The sequence below is a fragment of the Moschus berezovskii genome, chromosome 21 (genome assembly GCF_049115385.1).
Source record: "Moschus berezovskii isolate FMDL1 chromosome 21, NW_MosBer_1.0, whole genome shotgun sequence".
Taxonomy (NCBI): Eukaryota; Metazoa; Chordata; class Mammalia; order Artiodactyla; family Moschidae; genus Moschus; species Moschus berezovskii.
The window spans coordinates 32,357,138-32,368,552 of NC_142480.1; positions in this window are offsets into that span (position 1 = coordinate 32,357,138).

The window sequence follows — 11,415 nt, forward strand, 5'->3', positions numbered from 1 at the left end:
GATTTTACTTTATCTCTTAGATATTCTGTGGAAAATGGAATATTTTTGTATCTGTGAGTAAAAGAAGAAAAATCAAAGGATAATAATGTTTGTTTGTGATATATAAATATTTAAATGATTAAGAAAGTCTTCACAATGACTTCATGTACCAAATTAGATTGAATGTCTAGAAGTATATCCTGTGAGAGCTTTCAAGTTAGAATTGTTTTCTTTCTGAATGTTTTGCTATAATTGTGATGAATGACCAACTAGAGCAAAGGCTCAAAAAATAGAACTTAAATTTAATTAGCCAATGAAAAGTCTAAGTGCTGCCATCATATTTCATGAGTACAGTCAATTCTTAATTTATAGCACAGATAGGAAAGGAGATTTTACTCAAAGATAAATTAATCTGCACTATTTTAAGGGACAATCAATGTGTCCTGTGAATAGTGAGTTTTTTTTTATAAAACAAATATACCAATAGCAAGATACAATTTGCTGACACACTTATAACACAAACCTGTGATGATGTTTAATTCAGGAGCCTTGAATCCATCTATTCCATTCCAGCTGGAAAACTTCCAGCTTTAATTTCACATCATATACAAGACAAAGTCCAAGAACTTTAAAGTGGCAACACAGTTCTACATGACCTCAGCCCAGCATCCTCTCTCACTACTCTAAAATATTCCTGCAACATCAAAATCTGTGCTGTTCTCATATATGAGGTGCCTCTTCCTTCACTGTCACACTTCTCATAGTATTCCTCTACTGAGACTTTCTTTAAATTATTGTTCAATTCATTCTTAGTCATACAGTAAGACTTAGCTTAACCTCACATGGAATAAACCCCTCTGATATCTCTTAACTATAGTATTCTAACAAGTGTAGCCGAAAACAAACAAACAAACAAACACCATGTGAGAGTCGTGAATTGTTTTATTTGGGGCAAAATGAGGACGTATGTCAGAGCTGAATGCTGTCTCCCAGGCCATAGTCCTCATTTTGTCCCAAATAAAACTTAACTCACAACTCTTACATGCTGCAATTTTTTGCATGTCAACACTGGTCTTATCTTCTTGTCCATCAAAGAACCTAGACATACTTCTAACATGGCATTATAATTTTTCTCTATTCACAACATACTATGAATTAACTGAATGTATAAATAATCCATCTTCCACAGTGCCTTTACTCTGGCTATACAGAAATACACACACACACCCCGACATATATATATATATATATATATATATATACACATTGGTGGATAATACATATATATGCTACATATATATGTGTAAAATAAATATTGTTGTTTATTCAATAAGTCATATGCAAACCTTTCTGACCCCACTGTAGCCTGCCAGGCTCCTCTGTCCATGGGATTTCCCAGGCAAGAATGTGTATGCATATTGATATATATCGATCAGCTGTATTAATCAGGAATATTCAGGAAACCAGAAATCACTCTATGCCATACATATAGAACAAAACTGAGAAAATTAGAAAACATAAGAAGGACCAGAAAATGAAGATCAGGAAGCTTGATCCACTTGGTTTTGATAAAACTGGGGAGTTTTAATAATCACAAGAAAATCACTAGGTAGGTCAGAGCTACCTGCACAACTAAAGTAGGTAAATTTCAGGAAGTTCTCATCAGGTGCATGCCCACCAGTGCTCAGGAACATGCCTGTCACTGATAGTGATTACTCTTACACGGTTTTGCTTCTTTTCTCCTTTCAAATCTCAAATGAGTATCTTGCAGAATCTAACTTAGAGTCTTACTAGCAAGGATTCTGAAAGCATAATTTCCAATTTTTCATTTTTTGTGTGTGATAATGTAGAGACCACAGAAGAAGGACTTTGCTGCCAAGCTGCCATGAGACAATCAGGCACAATCAGGCTTATAACTCCTTGGTTATAAGCATTCTTATATCTCCTATCCATATTTACATTCCAATAACTAAGTTTTGGGCTTCCCTAGTGGCTCTGATGGTAAAGAATTGGCCTGCAATGCGGGAGACCTGGGTTCAATCCCTTAGTTGGGAAGATTCCCTGGAGAAGGGAATGGCAATCCACTCCAGTATTCTTGCCTGAAGAACTCCATGGACAGACAAGCCAAGCAAGTTACAGTCCATGAGGTCACAAAAAGTCAGACACGACTGAGCGACCAACACACACACTGCTGCTGCTACTGCTAAGTCACTTCAGAGGTGTCCGACTCTGTGTGACCCCATAGACGGCAGCCCACCAGGCTCCTCCGTCCATGGGATTTTCCAGGCAAGAGTACTGGAGTGGCTTGCCACACACACGTGCACAAAAATTACCTTCCAAGTAACAATGACAATATCAGTATTTCTCAATATTATGATGTAACCACCCTTCAACAAAATATCCTTAAGCAAATGAAAACATGCTTCCCCTTGCCTGACTACTCCAAGTAGAATAGTGCATTAACCTAAGGTTCAATAGCAACTGTGCTATGACCATACTCATATCAAGAGGACAAAAGAATGTAATGAATAAAAAACTGAAGGGGATCTGCAAGATCACCCACCTCCAAAGAAGTAGTGACCTTTAGCACAGGAGAGTAGTTCGGTTCAGTTCAGTTCAGTCGCTCAGTAGTGTCCGACTCTCCGCGACCCCATGAATCACAGCACGCCAGGCCTCCCTGTCCATCACCAACTCCCGGAGTTCACTCAAACTCATGTCCACAGAGTCGGTGATGCCATCCAGCCATCTCAGTTAGCATGAGGCAAATTTAAAAGGAGAGTTCAGGAACAAAATTACCCTCACCTCACTCTCTCCCCTCCTTCCAATCTCTTCCAGGACTCTTCTAATAGATTAGTTCAGTTCAGTCGCTCAGTCGTGTGTGACTCTAGGCAAACCCATGGACTACAGCACACCAGGATTCCCTTTCCATCACCAGCTCCTGGAGTTTACTCAAACTCACATCCACTGAGTTGGTGAATCCATCCAAACATCTCATCCTCTGTCGTCCCCTTCTCCTCCCGTCTTCATCTTTCCCAGCATCAGGGTCTTTTCAAATGAGTCAGTTCTTCACATCAGGTGGCCAAAGTATTGGAGCTTCAGCATCAGTCCTTCCAATGAATATTCAAGACTGATTTCCTTTAGGATGGAGTAGTTGGATCTCCATGATATGCAAGGGACTCTCAAAGAGTCTTGTCCAACACCACAGTTCAAAAGCATGAATTCTTCAGTGCTCAGCTTTCTTTATGTAGTCCAACTCTCACATCCATACATGACTACTGGAAAAACCAGAGCTTTGAACAGACAGACCTTTGTTGGCAAAGTAATGTCTCTGCTTTTGAATACGCTGTCTAGGTTGGTCATAAGTTTTCTTCCAAGGAGCAAATATCTTTTAATTTCATACTGCAGTCACCATCTGCAGTGATTTTGGAGCCCAAAAAAATAGTCTGTCACTGTATCTACTATTACCCCATCTATTTGCCAGGCAGTGATGGGACCAGATGCCATGATCTTAGTTTTCTGAATGTTGAGTTTTAACCCAACTTTTTCACTCTCCACTTTCAAATTCATCAAGAGGCTATTTAGTTCTTCTTCACTTTCTTCCATAAGGGTGGTATCAACTGCATATGTGAGATTATTGATATTTTTCCTGACAATCTTGATTCCAGATTGTGCTTCATCCAGCCCAACCTTTCTCATGATGTACTCTACACATAAGTTAAATAAGCAGGGTGACAATATACAGCCTTGACATATTCCTTACTGATTTGGAACCAGTCTGATGTTCCATGTCCAGTTCTAAATATTGCTTCTTTTCCTGAATACATATTTCTCAGGAGGCAGGTCAGGTGGTCTGGTATTCCATATCTTGAAGAATTTTCCACAATTTGTTGTGATCCACACAGTCAAGGGCTTTGGCATAGTCAATAAAGCAGAAGTAGATGTTTTTCTGGAATTCTCTTGCTTTTCTGATGATCCAACAGATGTTAGAATTTTGATTAATGGCTCCTCTGCCTTTTCTGAATCCAGCTTGAACATCCAGAAGTTCACGGATCATGTACTGTTGAAGCCTGGCTCGGAGAATTTTGAGCGTGACTTTACTAGTGTGTGAGATGAATGCAATTGTGTGGTAGTTTGAGCATTCTTTGGCATTGCCTTTCTTTGGGATGGGAATGAAAATTGACCTTTTCCAGTCCTGTGGCCACTGCTGAGTTTTCTAAATTTGCTGACATATTGAGTGCAGCACTTTCACAACATCATCTTTTAGGATTTGAAATAGCTCATCTGGAATTCCATCAATCACCTCCACTAGCTTTGTTCTTAGAGATGCTTCCTAAGGTCCACTTCACATTCCAGGATGTCTGGCTCTAGGTGAGTTATCACACCATCATGATTAACTGGGTCATGAAGATCTTTTTTGTACAGTTTTTTCTGTGTATTCTTGGCACCTCTTCTTAATATCTTCTGTTTCTCTTATGTCCAAACCATTTCTGTCCTTTATTATGCCCATCTTTCCATGAAAAGATTCCTTGGTATCTCTAATTTTCTTGAAGAGATCTCTAGCCTTTTCCATTGTATTATTTTCCTTTATTTCTTTGCACTGATCTCTGAGGAAGGCTTTTTTATCTCTCCTTGCTATTGTTTGGAACTCTGCATTTATATGTGTATATCTTTCCTTTTCTCTTCTGCCTTTCACTTCTCTTCTCTTGATAGCTGTTTGTAAGGCCTCCTCAGACAGCCATTTTGCCTTTTAGCATTTCTTTTCCTTGGAAATGATCTTGATCACTGCCTCCTGTACAGTGTCATGAACATCCGTCCATAGGTCTCAGGCACTCTATCAGATCTAATCTCTTGAATCTATCTCTCACTTCCACTGTATAATCATAAGGGGTTTGATTTAGGTCTTACCTGAATGGTCTAGTTCCCCACATTCTTTAATTTAAGTCTGATTTTGCAATAGGAGTTCATGATCTGTGCCACAGTCAGCTCCTGGTCTTATTTTTGCTTCTCCATCTTTGGCTGCAAAGAATATAATCATTTTGTTTTCAGTATTGACCATCTGGTGATGCCCACGTGTAGAGTCTTCTCTTGCCTTGTTGGAAGAGAGTGTTTGCTATGACCAGTGCATTCTCTTGGCAGAACTCTGTTAGCCTTTGCTCTGCTTCCTTCTGTACTCCAAGGCCAAATTAGGCTGTTATTCAAGGTATTTGACTTTCTACTTTTGCATTCCAGTCCCCTATAATGAAAAGGACATCTTTTCTGGGTGTTAGTTCTAGAAGGTCTTGTAGGTCTTCATAGAACCATTCAGTTTCAGCTTCTTAAGCATTATTGGCCAGGGCATAGACTTGGATTACTGTGATATTGAATGGTTTGCCTTGGAAACGAACAGAGATCATTCTGTCATTTTTGAGACTGCATCCAAGTACTGCATTTCGGACTCTTTTGTTGACTATTAGGATTACTCCATTTCTTCTAAGGGATTCTTGCTCACAGTAGTAGATAGAATGGTCATCTGAGTTAAATTCACCCATTCCAGTCCATTTTAGTTCTCTGATTCCTAAAACGTCGACGTTCACTCTTGCCGTTTCCTGTTTGACCACTTTAAGTTTTCTGTGATTCATGTACCTAACGTTCCAGGTTCCTATGCAATATTGCTCTTTATAGCATTGGACTTTGCTTCTGTTACCAGTCACATCCACAACTGAGCATTGTTTTCGCTTTGGCTCTGTCTCTTCATTCTTTCTCCACTGATCTCCAGTAGCATATTGGGCACCTACCAACATGGGGAGTTCATCTCTCAGTTTCCTATCTTTTTGCCTTTTCATACTGTTTATGGGGTTCTCAAGGGAAGAATATTGAGGTGGTTTTCCATTCCCTTCTCCAGTGACAAATGACCACATTTTATCAGAACTCTCCACCACAACCCATCCATCTTGGGTGGCCCCACATGGCATAGTTCATAGTTTCATTGAGTCTGACAAGGCTGTGGTCCATGTGATCAGATTGGTTAATTTTCTGTGATTTTCAGACTGTCTGCCCTCTGATGGAATAGGATAAGGTGTTTATGGAAGCTTCTTGATGGGACAGACTGACTGTGAGGGGAAACTGGGTCTCATTCTGATGAGCAGGGCCATGCTCAGTAAATCTTTAATCCAACTTTCTGTTGGTGAGCTGTGGTCCCTCCCTGTTGTTTGACCTGAGGCCAAACTATCTTGGAGGTAATGGCTGACCTCCTTCAAAAGGTCCCATGCCTACACTGCTACACTCAGTGCCCCAAACCCTGCAGAGGGCACCACCCACTGACGCCTCTACCAGAGACTCCTGGACACTCAAGGGCAAGTCTGGGTCAGTCTCTTGTGGGGTCGCTGCTCCTTTCTCCTGGGTCCTGGTGCACACATCTTTTGTTTGTGCCCTCCAAGAGTCTGTTCCCCAGTCCTGTGTAAGTTCTGGCAGCTCTGTGGTGGGGTTAACAGTGACCTCCTCCAAGAGGGCTTATGCCGTACCCAGGTCTGCTGCACCCAGAGCCCCTGCCCCTGCGGCAGTCCCCTGCTGACCCACACCTCCGCAGGAGATGCTCACAAGCAGCCCTGTCTCATCTCTGTGGGTCTCTGGGTCCTGATGTGCACAGGTATGTTTGAGCCTCCGAGTGTCTCTGGCGGATATGGGGTTTGAATCTAAATGTGATTTTGCCATTCCTACTATGTTGCTGGGGTTTCTCTGCTCTCGGATGTAGGGTATCTCCTCACAGTTGCTCCAGTGCAGGGTTAAACCAAATTGAAATCAGAGACTGTTGATGTGGTTTCTACCACTCAGCATCTCAGAACAGAGTGAAGAATGGGGATACTAAAGAGTAGATCAGGGCAGGGGAGTAAATGAAGATAAACTTTGGTGGTGGTAGTTTAGTCACCATACATGTCTGACTCTTGCAACTGTCTGACTATAGTCCATGGACTGTAGACCACCAGGCTCCTCTATACATGGGATTTCCCAGGCAAGAATACTGGAGTGGGTTGCCATTTCCTTCTCCAGGAGACCTTCCCAATTCACGGACTGAACCCACATCTCCTGCATTTCCAGCAGATTCTTAACTGAATCTTTACTGAGCCACCAGGGAAGCCCTGATGACACACTTTAAAATAAACTAACCTAAGGCTAATCACTGACAGGAGTACTAGAATACAGTGTACCTCTGTATTAGTTCAGTATATAAGGAATCAGTTGGTAGTCTCAGTGTTGAGTTTGGTGAAAACATTGCTCATATTAGTGAATATATTATTTGTAAACTAAAAATTTTAGACTGATAGTATTTAACCCCGTAAAGATGGAAAGTAACATTGGTGATTGCTGTTGTTTAGTTTCTCAGTATGTCCAACTCTTTGGAACCCCACCGACTGTAGCATGCCAGGCTTCCCTGTCCTTCACCATCTCCCAGACATTGCTCAAACTCATATCCATTGAATCAGCAATGCCACCCAACCACCTCATGCTCTGTCTTCCCCTTCTCCTCCTGAACTCAATCTTTCCCAGCATCAGAGTCTTTCCCAATGAGTCAGCACTTCACATCAGGTGTCCAAAGTATTGGAGCTTCAGCATCAATCCATCCAGTGAATATTCAAAGTTAATTTCCTTTAGGATTGACTGGTTTGATCTCCCTGCTATCCAAGGGACTCTTAAGAGTCTTCTCCAGCACCACAGTTTGAAAGCATCAATTCTCTGGCACTCAGCCTTCTTTATGGTTCAGCTCTCACATCCATACATGACTACTGGAAATCCATAGCTTTGACTATATGGATCCTGGTCAGGAAAGTGAGGTCTCTCCATTTTAATATGGTATCTAGGTTTGTCATAGCTTTTCTTCAAAGGAGCAAGTATCTTTAAATTTCAAAGCTACAGTCACCTACAGAAGTGATCTTAGAGCCCCTCAAAATAATTGTTTCTTTTAACCTCATCTATATGCCATGAAGTGATGGGACCAGATGCCATGATCTTCATTTTTTGAATGTTGAATTTTAAGCCAGCTTTTTCACTCTCATCTTTCAACTTCATCAAAAGGCTCTTTAGTTCCACTTCACTTTCTGCCATTAGTGTGTTATCACATGAATATCTGAGGTTACTGAATTTTCTCCCAGGAAGCTTTATTCCAGCTAGAGTTTCATCAGTCCAGCATCTCAGACGATGTACTCTGCATATAAGTTAAATAAGCAGGGTGAAAATATACAGTCTTGACATACTCCTTTCTCAATTTTAAACCTGTCTGTTGTTACATGTCTGGTTCTAACTGTTGCTTCTTGACCTGAATACAGGTTCCTCAGGAGGCTGGTAAGGTGGTCTGGTAGTCCTGTCTCTTTAAGAATTTTCCAAAGTTTGTTGTGATCCAAACAATCAAAGGCTTTAGTGTGGTCAATGAAAGAGAAGTAGATGTTTTTCCTGCAATCCCCTTCCTTCTTCTACGATCCAGAAAATGTTGGCAGTTTGATCTCTGGTTCCTCTGCCTTTTCTAAATCCAGTTTGAACATTTGGAAGTTCTCAGTTCGCATATTGTTGAAACCAAGTTTGAAGGATTTTGAGCATTACTCTTCTAATATGTGAAATGACTGCAATTTTGCAGCGGTTTGAACATTCTCTGGCATTGCCTTTCTTTGGGATTGGAATGAAAACTGACATTTTCCAGTCCTGTGGCCACTGCTGAGTTTTCCAAATTTGCTGATGTATTGAATGCAGCACTTTCATAGCATTGTCTTTTAGGATTTGAAATAGCTCAGCTGAATTCTATCACCTCCACTAGCTTTGTTAGTAGTAATGCTTCCGAAGGCCCACTTGACTTCACACTCCAGGATGTGTGACTCTAGGTGAGTGATCACACCATCACGGTTGTCTGGGTCATTAAAACCTTTTTTTTAATAGGTCTTCTGTGTATTCCTGCCACCTCATCTTAATACCTTCTGCTTCTGTTAGCAAAACCAAGACCTGGAGCTGACTATGCCTCAGATTATGAACTCCTTACTGCCAAATTCAGACTTAAATGGAAGAAATTAGGGAAAACCACTAGGCCATTCAGGTATTACCTAAATCAAATCCCCTATGATTACGGTGAAAGTGACAAATAGATTCAAGGGATTAGATCTGATAAAGTGCCAGATCTATGGACAGAGGGTCACAATACTGTGTAAAAGGTGGTGATCAAAGCCATCCCCAAGAAAAAGAATTGCAAAAAGGCAAAATGGTTGTCTGAGGAGGCCTTACAATTAGCTGAGGAAAGAAGAGAACTGAAAGGTAAAGAAGAAAAGGAAAGGTATACCCATCTGAATGTAGAGTTCCAAAGAATATCAAGGAGAGATAAGAAAGCCTCCATGATCAGTTCAAAGTAATAAAGGAAAACAATAGAATGGGAAAGACCAGAGATCTCTTCAAGAAAATTAGAGATACCAAGGGAACATTTCATGCACAGTTGAGCACAATAAAGAACACATTGGTGATTAATTGAATCAACAAAGAGTCAATCCCACATTCATGCTTAGTTCCTGAACTCACACTTTACACTCAGAAGAGAAAGAAACGTATTTACTGGCTGCTGGCTCAAAGCATATACTGAAGTTTGTACAACATTCCTCCACCATCAGTAAGCATATTAGTAGAGCCTTTAGTAGGCCAATCCACCTTTCTATAAGGTCAACCATTTCTGCTTGATAGGATATGTGCATAGTGGTAAAATCTCTGAAACTTAGAGAGTGAATCAATTACCATAATATTTTTCTCTATGATTACCTCTTTGGTTGGGAGTATGTTGTATAGGATACACTTATCTTCTGCCTACACCCTAAGCTTAGTTTAACAGAAAACAAAGAACATATTTCTTACAAATGTGTATAATAACTCAGGAGATTTACTGGGCCCCAGGCTCTTCATAAGAAATATAAGAATACGGTATAATGTCTAGTTTGTATTGCAGGTTTATAAATCATCCATCAATGTATGTGTGTGCTGCCAAGATAAAAATTCAATGATTTCAGACTTGGGCTCTCTATTCAGATTCTTACCATGAGAGGAATTGGTCTCATGACTGAGCTTACCATTTCTCAGGTCTTTCCACAGTGTACTGGCTTCTGCACAGAATGCTACAGAATATCTCAGTGAGAGAAAACTTGTCACTGCACAGTGGTTTATGGGTGAGTAGATGAAGGACTTATCAGCCCCTACAGCTTGCTGAGATGGAAAAGTTCCTTTTAGATCATAAATATACCTTAATGTAAGGTTTTCTCCACATATAGCTGAATAAAATGGGTAGAATATAACTAGACACACTAGGCCACCCTAGTTTACAGCAGTCAAGATGGGAAATGGATTGGATTAAGCTTAATTTATACAAATGATCTTTTCGCAATAAAATGAAAAGAAAACTTGAAGATGAAGCAAATAACTGTGGACAGTTAAATTTTGGCACTGGTTCATATCCTGAAATATCATCCCACTGTTCTTACTAAAGGGAAGTTAAAAAAAAACAAAAAAAACAGAGAAGCCAGTCTCAGTTTCTCTTTAATATTCTTTGGAGGTAGGAGGCCTATTGGCAAAATGATAAGATGTAAAGATGCTGAAAGATTAAGCAACTGATTGTTATAGCAAAATTAATAAATTAATGTACAACCTTCACAATATAAACTTAGATTATATCCAGACGAAGGTCAACTATATGAAACATTTTATTTTAAAAATTAAGTGGAAAAAAATAGTATAACTGATACCAAAAGAATTAATTACATTCAAACAGTCCATTTTAATTACAATAGTAGTTATTAAATTGAATCAAACTGGTTTGATTATTAACACATACCTTTGTAAAATCTACTGTGGCTATAACTTATTTTCTTTAACTAAGTAGGAAAAAACACACAGGCCTCAAGCTCTAGTTATTACTCTTGTTAGCTATATTAACTCCATTCTAAAAGAAGAAAAGATTAAGACAAACTTCTGGATAAGAGCCAATGTCAACACACATGATTCAGTTACAACAAATAAATAGTTGCAGACTGTTATGCTCACCATACACTCAATACAATTTCACTGGAAAAAAAGAGTGCTTCATAAAGAGATTAAATTATCATTAAACAGTCATTACTAAAATTAAAACTTGCAAAATTTTAATTTTAATTTTAGTACACTGGAGAAGCTAACCAGGAGAAATCTGGATTCAAGAGAAGGAGGTCAGCTCTGGCAGAAGACAAGCAGCTAAAGACATGCCTTTCCTTCTACTTCTTTCTGATTACTCTAATAAAATACAGCACAGGTATAAAGTGCAAGCTCAAAAGGGTAAAGGCAAAACATACAATAAAAAGTGTCAATAAAAGTAGTCTGGTTTTTATCCTTTGCCTTTTGCAAAGACTGAAAACAGGTGTATGAAAAATTACTAACTTTTCAGAGCAAATAACTTCCAAGAACTTTTGA